This window comes from Mustela lutreola, chromosome 1 (assembly GCF_030435805.1).
Source record: "Mustela lutreola isolate mMusLut2 chromosome 1, mMusLut2.pri, whole genome shotgun sequence".
Taxonomy (NCBI): domain Eukaryota; kingdom Metazoa; phylum Chordata; class Mammalia; order Carnivora; family Mustelidae; genus Mustela; species Mustela lutreola.
In genome coordinates this window covers 166,034,531-166,049,179 of record NC_081290.1, presented here as the reverse complement: position 1 = coordinate 166,049,179, position 14,649 = coordinate 166,034,531, and the positions used below count along the sequence as shown (strand labels likewise).

Genomic DNA, 14,649 nt, shown 5'->3' with positions numbered 1-14,649 from the left:
AAATAATGATCAGGAAAGCTGTTGTCAATCTGATCAGTGGGACTGTTAGGACTTTAACTCTTAGAAAACAGCTTCATATCAAAATTACAGACTGTTTTATTAAATGTCACTCAGAAGGGTATTAAAATCCTTGAGAGAGAAAGCATTACAGGGGTTCTATCACAATTACTTTATATGCTGATGAGCTGGCTTCTGGGGTAGAGAGCTAAGGCAAACCTAGAGGTGGGAAGGAGGAAATTGTTCTCTTTTTAACAGAATACACCAAAATCAGGAAGGGGGCTCATGTCTGCATCTCTAATTCTGGAAGTCCTTTGAGATGCCTCAGGCCAGGGTCTGGAAAGTTTATTCTTATCCCCTGAATCCTGGAAAACCCCTTGGGTCCATCAGGGGAAGAGCAGCTCCAGGTTGCTCCAGGACTCCCGCAAAGAGTAGGATTTGCTGGCCCTAGCAACTTACCCCCATTTATTATTGGAGGTCCCATGGAACAGTACTTCCTCATGGTAGATCCCAGCCACATATATTTGGAGGGCCCTGAGGACTCCATTCCCAATTATCCATGCAACAGTTGAGCCTTTGTGAATTGAACCTGCTGCTGTTGTTTCAGGGATTGAATTTTCAGAGAGAACCATTTAACTGGGGGCAGATGGTTGGCCTTTAATGAAGCCCTAAAGGAAATGGGGAGGGGTGTGGTCAACAGGGGAATAAACAAAAATAAAGAAGAGAAACATTGAAAATCTGGAAAAGAAGGAGGGGCAAGAGAGCAAGTGTTTTTCCTGTGTGTCCAACCTGACCACCTGCCTCTCTGTAGCCAGGAGTTTTTCTAGCAGGTAAACACTTATATAGAGAGAAGGGGAAATGAGTGTGTTTGGGCTTTAGTGGAGCTTGTACCCCCTGTTATATCCTCATATTGGACCCTATCCTGGGGCTGCTGGTCTCCTGGAGATCAGGGTTTTCCCAAGCCACTGTGACTTAGTTCCACAGAGTTCCAGATGTGAAACCTGTATCCTGAGTCACCATCTGTGGGGGCAGCATGTCCAGATTGTACAAATGGAGACCCCCATCTCCTTCTTACTTGTTTTGGGAGTTAAGACATAGCATCACACTTCATAGGTTTTAACCCCTTTGGCTCTTTCAGAAGGCTTTAGCCGCCTAAGAAATGTATATTACTTGTACAGCAGAGGCCAAAACACTGATTTTATACTCAAAAACTCACACTCAAAGAAAGTAACTAAGCCCAGCTGGCTAGTGGCAGCCTGTGGCTAGGACACTGGCCTAGGGTCTCTTCCCAGCCTGTGTGCTTGTCTGACTCCATGTACCAAGTGAAGGCTGTGGTCCAAGCCTCGTCATCTACAAACTGAACGACCAAGGGAAATGTCACAGTACCTCTAGTCCTCCCTTTCCTATTCTGATAAGTGAGGATAACAATGTCCAGTTTGAAGCTTAAATGTATCCGATGTTTCTAGCATGAGACCTGTCATTTTATGTACTCAGTAGAAGTGTTACTAAAATACTTCCTGAAAAACTATAAGGAAAAAAAAAGGTCTCTTAAAAGAAAATTGGGAACACAAAGGAACCAGGAACTATGACCCAAGTTACAACTCTGTCAGTTGAAGATGATTGCTTGGGGATACTAGGATATGCCACTGTCCTGGGCAGAACAATGTTATCTGGGAAGAAAGGGCCACTGATAGAGTTACAACGCTCATTACATACACTAAAGGGCCAACCTTAAATGTTAAAAAAAGAAAGTCAACTGAATAAATTTTAAAAATTTATAGGATTTATTCAATGAATCATGAATTGGGTAGCATCCATCTAACAAATTAGAAAGGAGCTCCAAGCCTTTCCACGCTACCCAGGGAGGGGTTCACATGGCATTGTTCCTTGTTCCTATTGTAACTTAAAGGGAAGTTTTCACAATGTCCAGAGCCCTCGATGTCCTGCAAATGAAGAAGGAGGATGTCCTCAAATTGCAGCAGGAACCCACTTAGGTGGCTAGACCTCCAAACTGAGCAGTATATCTACAAAAGGAAAAGTGATGGCATCTACATCATATATCTGAGGAGAACCTGGGAGAAGCTTCTGTTGGCAGCTCATGCCATTGCTTCTGTTAAAAACTTGGCTGATGGGGTGCCTGAGTGGTTCAGTGGGTTAACTGTCTGCTTTCAGCTCAGGTCATGATCCCAGGGTCCTAGGATCCAGCCCTGCATCTGACTCCCTGCTCAGTGGAGTCCTTGCTTCTCCCTTTGCCTGTTGCTCTCCCTGCCTATGCACTATCTCTCTCTCTCTGTCAGATAAATAAATAAAATATTTAAAAAAGAAAAGAAAAGAAAACCTGGCTGATGTCAATGTCATATTATCTGGAAATTGTGGCCAGTGAGCTATGCTGAAGTGTGCTGCTGCTATTGAAACCTCTCTTATCACTGGTCACTTCCCTCCTGGAAACTTCTAACCAGATCCAGGCAGCCTTCTGGAAGCCAAGACCTCTGGTGGTTACTGATCCTAGGACTGACCACTAGCCTCTCACAGAGGCCTCTTACATTAACCTGCCTATCACAGTTCTGTGTAACACAGGCACCCCTGTACTATGTGGACATCCCCATCCTTTGCAGTAACAAGGGAGCTCGGTCAATGGGTCTGATGTGGTAGATGCTGACCTAGGAAATTCTGAGTGTGAATTTCCCATAAACACCCATAGGAAGTAATGCCTAATCTCTTCTATAGAGATTCTGAAAAGAGTGAAAAGGGAGAGCATGCTGCTGCAGTGACCAAGGAGGAAATTCAGGGTGGATGGACTGCTTCAACTCCTGAGCTGACTGCTTCTCAGTCTGAAGGCGTACAGGTGCCCTCTGTGTCTTCAGTAGGTCCCTAATGAAGACTAGAGAACTCAGTCAGCCACTGAAGACTAGTCTGCAGCTCCCATGGCTCAGGCCACTGAATGGGTAGGAACAGCCACTAAGTGGGCTTCCATAAAGGTAACAAAACAGAAATAAGGTTGATGGAAAATAAAAAGTTCTTTAAAAAAGGAAAAGAAAAGAACTCTGAGGAGATCCACAAAATGAATGGCTTCTATAGGCAGAAGGGAGAGGGACAAGGAAGTTAGACTGCCAAAGAATGGGCTGGTTGTGGCAAGGTCTCTTTCCTTTAAGGGATGGCAGGGCTCTATCATGCAAACTGTCTCACTAGTGCCAACAGTAATTCCTGATTGACTCACCTAAGATTCCATTTTTGGTAAAAGCTGAAACTGTAACTGAGTCTTGGTTTGGTAATATAGAGCTTAGCATAAGTGACTCCCTTTGGAGCCTATTGTCTTATCTTTAACATAATGTAAACTTGTGAGTTAGAGCTACCAACAGAAAGTCTAAGCCCTCCTCAGCCCCAGAGGCTACATAGCCTTGACATACTAAATTATCAACGAGACCGAAAGATTCTTTTTCTACCATATATTCTCATGTATGATGTTGGTGAGACCTAACAGAAATATTAGTAATATAAAATAATAACCAAAATATCTTGTGACTATCTATCTTCTACACCAAATAAAAGCTTGAGAGAGACCTTGTCTGTCCTCTCCCCTGCTTAGCCCAGAACAGAATGCCTGTCCATGGTAGGTGCACAGTGGACATTCACCCAGCAGATGTTGAAGGAATTCATAAAATAGATCAAGTAAGACTAATCAAGATTCAATTGTTTGCTATTGGATATGTTGAGTAAAATTGCAATTTTAGGATCTTCAAGACAGGTACACATACAGTCAGTCCTTGGTTAGCCCTTCTTCAGTTGTACATGCTAGATCATCACCTACCATCCCTCTTGCTGACCATTTTTGCCCATTTTATTTGTTTGCCATGTGTGACCATGTCAAGCAGACACCAGTTAAAGCCAGACAATGTTGTAAAAGTCTTCAATCTAGAAAAACCTGCATCTTGAGACAGTTGGGGTGATTGGGTAAGTGGGATTTGAGGTGGTCTGTATCTGGTTATACATCTGTTTTCCTGGTCCTTGTAGCCATGTAAAATTGCAGTGAGAGGCAACACTTACTTTCTTAGAATCGTCCACGAATTGAGAGCACTGGCAATTTGTCTGTGGCCTCAGTAATTGAAATTAATTGGATTTTAGAGATAATAACCTTTATGCTAATGTGGTTATTGAGAGGAGAAAATAGTCCCAGAGATAAGTAGCTAGGAGAGGTGGGGCAGGAGAATTTGCAGTCCTGGCAGAAGAGATTGGAAGTCTTGGGGGAGCCGCTGGGGTGGGTGGAGGTAGGGATGAGGGACAGGAAGTTGTAAAGAACTGGGAGGTTTTCAAGAAGCAAGAGAGAGAAGCAAAGGAGAGGCAGATGTAGAAAAATCTCTTTGAATAATGATAATAGTAATATGAATAGTGTCAACTCTCCCTTATTAAGTGCTTTCTTTTCTAAATTTATGTCATTTTATCCTCATAACAAACTCATGAGGTGGGCACTCTTTTATTTTTCTTACTAAAAACAATAGAGAGGAGCAGCTGGGTAGCGCAGTTCATTAAACTTCTGACTTTTTATTTCTGCTCTAGGCATGGAGCCTGCTTAAGATTCTCTCTATCCCTCTGCCTGACCCGTGCTCACTCTCAGTCTCCCCCTCTCTCAAAAAAAAAAAAAAAAAAAAAAAAAAAAAGAAAAAAGAAAAAAAAGGAGGGAAAACCAAAACCAAGCTTCAGAAGGTTTTAAGCAACTTGTCCCAGGTAGTTTGGCCAATACATATGCAAAATAAGCACTCTTCCCCTCTGCTCTGTTACACCTCCCATTTGCCCAAAGCTGGAAGCAGAACTGCAAAGATTAGCAGGAGAGGTGAAATTCTGGAACAATAATGAAAAGTTAACAAAGGCCTGATTTTGACAAGGGCCTGGAAGAAGGACCTAGGACCCAAGGGAATTAAGATCTGATTCCTGATAGTAAACTCCTTCCAAGAACCCTCACTTCACAGGATTATACTTGGCCCTTGCATCACCAGAAGTCTGCCTGTGAGGCTCTGCATGAACCCTAAAGTGAGGAGGTCCACAAACAAATGATGGACTGTGTAGGTATGTGGCCCACTGATACTGCTAATGAAGGTGGGAGTGAGTATGAAAACCACCCCATCCAGGTCCATATTCTAACAGTGGGAGTAACTGACCTCTGCAAACCTAATCTATGCCTGGTTTTCATACTGTGAGCATACGTTTATGAAATTTTACTAACTGTATTGAGCTAGAAGGGGCACAGTGGAGAGAACAGAGAGATGGGCTAGACAGGAGGTGGTTTTGGAAGAGAAACCCCAGATTACAAGAGTGGCAGCAGTGAGAGCGAGAGGGAAACCTTGTTGTGAATACTCTGCCGGGAATACAAGCTATTCTTTTAAGAGTCCTTGAAGGTTACATCACCAAGATTATCAGAGACATCTGGACCCTCTGAGTCATATTGACACTGCTGTGTGTATAGCACTGTGAATGGAGAAATTTTGGAGATAGAACTGGACTCAAATCCAAGCTTAAACATCCATTCATTGAATGACCTTTGGTAAGTCAACTTGCATCTCTAAACTCTAGGATTCTCAAAGGCCAAGCAGGAATCCTAATACTTGCCTCCCAAAGTTCTTTTGGAGTTTCCAAATAATGACCCAAACTCCTGGCTCATCACAGACACTCCATAAACAGTAGAGGTTTTATAGATATGCTTTTCCTTTGATCAGGTGGGATAGCAAAGACCAAAAAAAATAGGATTTCTCTATGATTTTTAGTATTCTCGCCCATTATTAAGTAAGTCCCCTGAAATCTGAATGTTGACCTCACAACCCTATTTCATTCAGATTTAAATCAACACTGAACTTTGTGTTTCCGAAATGGAAAGCTAATATCATTAATAATACATTTGTTCATTTATTTCCTTTCATTTTTGAGTCTTTTTTAGTTACTTATGCTTGAAAAGGTCTAAAATATACCTTTACTCTCCTTGTCATGCATCAAACTGCTATTTCCAGGTTTATTTTTATAATATAAGGATTTTTATGCAATATAATTTTGTGCTATGGCAATATGCAAACATATATATTTATAGATATATATTGCATATTTACTATCTAAGTAAAATCGTGGAATTCTTGCCTATTTGAGAGAAATGGGAAAATAAAAATGGTTGTAAGGTTAACAAACACACTCCACCTATTAGGTCTAGTCTCAAATGGAATGATGGTTAAAATAATTCTAAACTCATAGTATGTGTAAACTTCATGAAGTAGTCTTGGCTTGCTTTCCTGTCATTAGGGAAGTCATTCACCTTCCTACTAATCAGTCTCTGAAGGCTTGAAATCCGAGCAGAAATCCCCTCCATCCCAATACTATGCCATTGCCTGTTCTGTTTCCCTTGGTCTTTGTCTCTAGAAAACCTTACACAGGCCTTCTACATCTCATCTGACCTTCCTGATGCATAAACACGGCACCATAATGACAGTCAATTAAATATAAAGGCTGTCTGTCCTGACATTGTGGTGCCCTGAAAACAGTGAAGACCGCTAGCCACTTAGAAGCAATGAAAAGCATCAAACTGGGTAGAAATTGGAGTGCTGCTCTTAAGTTCAATTTTCCTTGTAGCTCAATTTCCTAGCTTTGCACTTTCCTAGGTAAATCACATTAATAGAGGAGAAGGGGGGCAATGGGGAGACTGGTGGTAGAGAGCCAGACAGTCCTTTGGAGCAAGAGCATCTCATCCCGAGCCATGTGGGAATAGGTAACCAGTACTCCTGACAAGTGGGTATTCAGTGGTATGAGAAGTCATTTAAATGGGAAGCAGGAGCAGAGGTCTTCCGCAGCAGGGAGTATCTTCATTATTGCTGTCATGGTGCCTGTTAACTATCCCCATCTATCATTTGTTCAATACCTCAGTGAAATCAGCCAACTGTATACTCCAGCAGAGCTCTGATGTGCCAGTCTCCCCTGAAAACATTAACTGTCTTCTGTTCCGCATTCTTCCTACCCTCCACCCCTTTTTACTGCCCATTAATGATCTTTCATTTGCATGATGGAACAATGAAGTCCTTTGGCCAATTATGTGAAATTACAGGTGTTCTGTGGTGCCCTCTGTCACCGTTTACCTTCTTTGCTGAAGCAGTGGACTGGAATGAATTTATATTTCAAACATTACTTGACCTGCCTGTTTCTGGATGGAAGCAGTACAATTTTAGCTGGCACAATAAGCGGCTGCTTTGGCTTAATAAAATGGCTCATGCCCAACCTGGATGAAACTATCAAGTCGGTCTTGACAGATCCCTTTAAGGGATCCTTTCAGCTCATAAACCAGGTGAGGAAGAGGACATCCCAGAGCATAACAAACTTGCCCTTTCTATCCCAGGAGACTTTGATGTAACACATTTTGAGATTACTTTTGGCATGCCTCCTCTGGGATAGTTCTATTACCATAGAACTATTCCAATTTCTTTGATTCAGGGGAAAAAAAGAGTTATCTTGTACTTTTGAGCAAAACTAAATGTATAGTAACAGGAATATAAAAGCAAGGGGAACCAACATTTATGAAACAGCTATTACCACCCAGGTGCCGTGTTATGTGCTACGTGCATTTACATTAAATCTTAATCCCTCCCTACAATGTGTAGTCCAGACTGAAAACTACAAAGACCATTGCTTTCCTTTTGCACAAGGAGGCAGTATTGAGCAAACCAAGAAAAATACATTCGGGTCTTAGCTCAGCTGCCACTTGTTAGCTGAGTCACCATTGGAAATCCATTTATCCTCTCTGTGCTACAAATTTATCCTTTGTATAATATGAAGAGGGATACTGTTCAGGACTAGGATTATTATGAGATTAAATTAGACATCATAACAGACCAGGGTACAGGAAAGTTACTCAATGACTTATTTATTTATTTATTTATTTTCATACGCTACTCAGGGAAAAATCTCAAAAGAAAAAACAGGATAAACTCATGTAAAAAATGGAAGCATAAAATCATTCAGTTTCATAACATTATTTATTGATATTATATATATTTAGATAGCATAGTATAGCTCGTAGCAGAGAACCTTATCATTACAGCAATACATAGGTAGTGCAAACACTAAAAGAAAGAACAATTAGATGAGGGAAAGATCAATACTGAAGTCAGAAGGAATGACAATCACTTTGTAAGATAACATTTATTTTTATTTTATTTTATTTTAGTAAGCAACATATCCAAATACCAAATACCAAAAATACCAAAAAGCTTAAAGTTTCATAAGGGGTTGTTTCCCCCACATCCCTAACTTTTAGTTCCCCAGGGGCCACCAGTATTATCAGCTTCTTATCCTTCCAGAAATACTTTGTGTGTTTATGAGCAAATATACATAAATAATCTTTCTTATCATTTCTACATTCTTTCTGGACAGTTATTTATATTGCTATTTCCCTTGAAATATATTTTAAGGATTATTATATATCAGTATATATAGCCCCTTTTTTATTTTTATACTAGTCTAATATTCTGTTGTATGCATGCATTATAATTTATTAAATCTCTATTGAAGGATACTTATTTCATTTCTAAACTTTTTTCCCAGCAGCAAAAATGCTGTAGTGAATAATCATATGCGTATATCATTGCACATGTATGTGGAAGTATCCATAAGATAAATTTCTAAAACTGGGTTACTGGGTCAAATATTTGTGCATTTCTAAAGTTGATAGATATTGCCAAATTACCCTCTGTAGAAATTGTAATTTACTCTTGCTCCAAACATCTTATGAAAGCACTTGTTTCCCTACAGCTTTTCCATCCTAATGCTTTTCAAAACTCCCAGACTTTTACCAATCTGACAGAAGAAAATGGTATCTTAGTGTAATTTAAACACACATCTCTTATATTAGGAGGGAGATTGAACATTCATTTCCATGCTTAAGAGTTATTATAATAGCTTTTATAGAAAAAATTTTTTTGAACTTTATTCTCTTTTCTATTGTATTGTTTATATATCTTTTATACATGCTTCAATTATATTTCCGAGTTTGTCAGTTGTCTTTTAACTTTGTATATTGTGTTTCTTTCTCAGGCAGATATTTTTTGTTTTTTACATAATTAAATTTTAAATACTTTAAACACTTAAAAAAATCCTTGAATTGATTTAGAATTTTTATCCCAGTAAGATTTGGGCCCTTAGTTCTCTTCCACATCTCTCCCAACTCTATATGGACGAAGTTCCCAAATGATTTTTCTGCTGTTTTCTGACTCTGTTATAGAGCCAGAGGTAAGGGCCACTTACTCCTTTCCATGCATTTTGGTTAATACTGGGAGTTTAATAAATATTAAATGGATGAATCGAAGAGTGGATAAAAGGGTAAAGGAAACGCTGAGTTACTGAATTCAGGACGTGATGATGATATGTGAGTCCACAAAGCACAGACTAGACGTTTTTGAATTCAGTGTATGTATGCATTGGTCAGTGAGTTAATAATGCAGTATATATCATTCACTTTGTGAGTGGTTATTAAATATTAACAGTTACCGTACAAGCGGTAGAATAAAGGGAGAAAAAGAAGAGGAGGGGGTAAACATTTGGGACAAAAACAAACAAAAAAGCTTCAGAATCTTGGATAGCACCAGGGTAGGCAGCCCTAGGACAAATCACCAATAAAAGATTAGCTCTGGGACAGGGTCCTTCCCCTTTTAGCCTGGAGTATAGTGCCATTTTTCATCTGTAGACCTGAGGGCTATGTTTTCAGCACCTCTTCTCCTCCATAATTGTGGATCCCAACTTGTTCCTTGCAGACTTTTTCCTTTGTCCTTTTGCTCCAGATCAATTTCCAGGGCTAATTATTTTCTATAAAACATGCTTTGTCTCATACTGAACACACAGGTCCTATTTTCAGCTACTTGACTCTGGGAAGTGATCTGATAAACAAATCATGCTATGATGATAATGACTCTTACTAATTTATATATGTTAATCTTTTAAGTCTGAAGAATAAATCTCTTATAGAAAGGTTTTAAATCATAAGAAAATTGACAATGGATTAATTTTGAGTCTGAGGAATTTGTTCCCAGGTTCTCAGGATATCTTGCCCCAATAAGCATCATTCTTACTTGTGGTGGTTGTTATAGATAGATGAACTAATCAAGGATCTTTAAACTGAAGAGAAAATGAAAGAATTCCCACTTTAATAATGTCCCTTTGTAATTTTATGGTCATGAGGAATTTGGGAATGGAGAAAACATGCCAGAACTCAGGACTGTCAGACCCCTATAAAGATGTCTCTGATACCCTGTAGCATCCCTACAGCTTCTGCTATCAGGCCAGCAGTAAATAGCTCATAAAACATGCTAATTCTGTGTTTCATTTCATGGAATCCCTTTTCAAGACCCTTGACCACATGTATACTTTTTCTTCTCTATTCCTGTCCCACAGGCCAAGAAGTAGTTTAACTCTGCCTTCATAGAGTAACTCAGAGCATTTCAAGATCATCCTCAAGAGTCAAGACAGTTATGTATACTTAAGTTGTTAAATGCTCATCCTGGTAGAAGCCATTGCCTCAACCTTGCATGACAGTATGCTGTTTACTCTTGCTTGGTGAATGACACCAGTGGGAAGGGATGTCTATGGTCTTCACCAGAAAGTGAAAAGAACTTCCCAGAAGGAGCATCTGATCATGATGCTGACAAATAAGTACAGACACATTTGTATTTTTTTCTTAGATAATTCCAAGAGAGGGGATAGGGAATGGGAGAATGTCAGGGTGTCACATACAGACTGTCAGAAAAACTAAAGTTTTTTACTTTAAAAAGTAAAAGTTTACTCCACTAAAGTGGAGTTTTATACTTTGAATGACTTAAGTGTTGAAAGAAAGATTGATGGTTATAGAATATTAAGAAAAAAAGGAAGAGGTAGGAATGGATCCCAAGGGTAGAAAGGAGAAACTAACATCTAGTGAATGGCTGCCATATGCCATGCTCTGTGCTGTTTTTTACATGTACACTAACATAAATAATTATCACAGTCTTATGAATTAAGTACTTTTTATTCATCGTAGTTGAGGAAATTGAGGTTCTGACAAATTAAGTAATTTTCTTTAAGTATCCTTATTAATGCACAGTAGAATAAATTAGTCTCATTCCAAAACCCATTTCACTATTCCATCTTTGTCTTCCCACATTAGACACTCTTATTTTAAAGGTGAGCTCACTTAAGCCCAGGAAAATAAAGTGTCTTTCTCTCATTTCTCAGTCCAGAGCAGCAGGAAGCCAGAGGGAGAAGGCAATTCTTTTGTCTTCTTCCTCTATCCATCAAGTTTTTTTTTTTTTAAAGATTTTATTTATTTATTTGACAGAGAGAGATCACAAGTAGGCAGAGAGACAGGCAGAGAGAGAGAGAGGAGGAAGCAGGTTCCCTGCTGAGCAGAGAGCCCGATGCAGGACTCGATCCCAGGACCCTGAGATCATGACCTGAGCTGAAGGCAGCGGCTTAACCCACTGAGCCACCCAGGTGCCCGATCCATCAAGTTTTCAATGATATGTTTTGATCACCTCAGAGATTTTACCATTAACATAGTTTGAATTTCCTTATGACAGATTTCTTTAAGTGATGTACATTTAATGAGTTGATAAAATTGTTGCCATTTGGAGCCCGTATGGTTGTACAAGGTATGGAGGGTAACAACTCCAATAATTCACTATTCACAAGTCAATATGCAGAGAACTTGACTGGGACCCATGTATGTGTGTGCCTGTGTGTCTGTATGTGTATATGTATCTATGAATGTGAGAGACCAAACGTAAGTGATTTTATTTTATTTTATTTTATTTTTTTGGTCTGTCCATTGATTTCTGCCATCTAGAGCACTCTGCACATCCTAGGAAGCTTGAGGAAGTTGGTGGTCCATGCATCATGCACTAAATTCCCAAATGAGGTTCTCTCTATTGGAAATGGTAACAGTAGCTCTATCAAAAGTATACTAGGGTTGCAGCCTCATCATTGCTGTCATAACATCTTTTGAGACAAGTCATGCTCTTTGCACTTCCTGTCTAAAGCTGGTATTTGGAGATAAGCTTTTGCTATGTGTCATCAAGCCAGGGACTCCCAGCACAGGAAGGGAATTGTGCTTTCCAGCATAACCAGCATGAGAGTAATAGGGAAATGCAGAGCCAAGCCACTTTGGTAGAGCCCAGATTCCTCATGATTTCCTGCAGCGGAGGGGGGCGGGGTGTAATGGTCTCTGTGGTCTAGCCATGCCTGGACTAGAGTCAGTCAAAGGAAAAGAAAGCCTTCGTGGATAGAAGCATTTCTCAGTAAAATCAGCATCTGTGTTTCAGAATGGTATAGAAGAAGAGGTTTTGAACTCATAGGCAGGAAATTAACTTTACAATCCTGGCTTTGGCTAGGCCAGTAATGCACCATGTTGATCTTTGGCTAATGAATTAACTTGTCTGGACCTCTATTTTCTATGTATATTATTGTACAATGATCTGTGAAACAGAAATAATAATATCTGATTTACTTCTTACATAGAATTATCTCAAGCATCAAAAGAACTCACATGCATGAAATTGCTTCAAAATATTAGTGTCCCTATATATCCATAAGATATTTTAATTATAGGGACTAGTGTTGTCTTCCCTTCATTTATCAGCAAAGTCCTGTGAATTCTTTGCTTCTTATAACTCCCCCACTGCATTCATCAGAGTTGTGAGATGGCCCCCAAGATTCCTACCCTTGGTACATCAGCCCTAAGTGGTCCTCTCCCCTTGAGTATGTTTAGGAACTATCATTACGATCAGAGAGTTATTACTGTGATTATGTTAGCTTATGTAACACTCCATCTTAACAAACCTGGATGGAAAGTCTCCTGCTGGCCTCAAAGATGCAATCTTCATGAGTTTCACAGCTGCAAGGAAATGAATTTTTCCAACAACCAAGTGAGCCTGGAAGAAGACCTTGAGCCTCAGATAAGAGCCCAGACCCAGCTGACACCTTGATCTCAGTCTTGTGGTAGCCTGACCAGAGACGCCAGCTAAGTCCTGTCCAGACTTCTGACTTACAGAAATATAAGACAATAAATAGGTATTGTATTAAGCTGCTAATTTTGTGGTCATCTGTTGTTCAATGATAGAAAAGTAACACACTCATTTATTCCTTCTTTATTCATTTCCAAAGCCACCAAATAAATTTCAAGTGTCTTCTTTTATCTAGACTTTTCCATGGCCTTCTTGGAGCCAGTCTTTCTTCTTCTCTCTACCTCATCTCCTGACAATCTATTCCAGATTGACACATGTGACTACTATGCATTGTATATCCTTGATTCTACAGCACAGGGAGTACTTTTTCTTATGCTCACACTTCTGAAATAGGGTTATGTCCCATGATGGATGTGTATGTTTATTGTAGTGTTCATTTTCTCCGCCAAAAGCTCTTATTAAATTGATAATGTACCTTATCAATTGATAGTGTCTAAGAATTGAGGAGGACTGATAGTTCAGTCTTAAAATTGACTGTATAGCACTAAATAACTTCTAGTGAGAGCCATCATATGCCTTCTAGGAGGAGAAAAGTAGATTCCCTTCTCATGAACCTCTTCTACAGCATCAATAGTGAAGTGCATGGGTGCCCAGGGTTTGTTCAGGAAGAAGCCACCATAGGCAACCATGGGATCTGGCATACTTGCATTTGTTTTTCTCCTTTATTGCTCCAAGTTGGTGACACAAAAGACTCCTCTTTGACACCAATAACCTGCATCCCTGGTACAGACTATGCCTTGATTCCCAAACAATGCCACAGATGGTGACACATTTCTTTGATTTGCACATTTATCCTGTATCTAACCTATCAGACAATCTGATAGTTGGGATCCTAAGGCATCCCATTCATTCCCTTACTTAAGCCTTGGTTGGGTATATCTTAAGCATAAGAGAAGGAGCTGTGACACAGGAGCCAGAAGGCTGGGATATCATTCATTAGTGGTATGACCTTAGGAAGGTCACTCCTTCTGTGGTTTTGGTTTTCTCATCTGTACATCTAAGCCCAGGCTGATCTTTCACCTGCTCATTTCAAATCTCCCCCAAAGTGGTAGCAGAATATGGGTACTACAAGGGAGTCAGTCCATGCCACCAAAACCTTAGGGCATTCCTTGGCATCCTAGCAGTAAGGTAGGGAGAGGCCTGAGCTCCTTATCTATCCTGTTGGTCTTAGCTAGGAGGTGACAGAGCCATAACCCAGATTTTCTATAGCACATTTTCCTGCACATCCAGACTAACTGACATCCTTCTGTCTCCAAGTTCATTCCTGCAGATGTTTCCAATCCTCATCACTTTATCATAATTGTTATGATAAGCATTTCTGCCAAAATGATAGTAAAAACTCAATTTTCCTGAGCAAAATTAACAACAAAAAGTGTTCACGGCTTGCGCAACCTGGTTATTAAGCTGTAGCAGGAATTGACTACAGCTGTGAAATAAGATATAATTAAAATCTGGGGCCCTTCACCACGTATCTGGTTTGTGCATTTGCAGTGTTGCAGATACATGAATTACTGGGGCTGACCAGCTCAAGCTGTCAATTGGGAACCTGTCCAGTGACATTATATCCATCTGACTGTCAGAGAGAAAGAGAGAGAGGGAGAAGTGAGTACCTACATTCAGGAAAGTAGAACAATAACTT

The 14,649-nt window shown here is 39.8% G+C and overlaps 1 pseudogene; it reads left to right on the top strand.

Annotated features, from left to right (window-relative positions):
- The first annotated feature begins 1,919 nt into the window (after positions 1-1,919).
- Positions 1,920-2,993, top strand: LOC131828094 (small ribosomal subunit protein uS2B-like; annotated as a pseudogene).
- Positions 2,994-14,649: the final 11,656 nt, after the last annotated feature.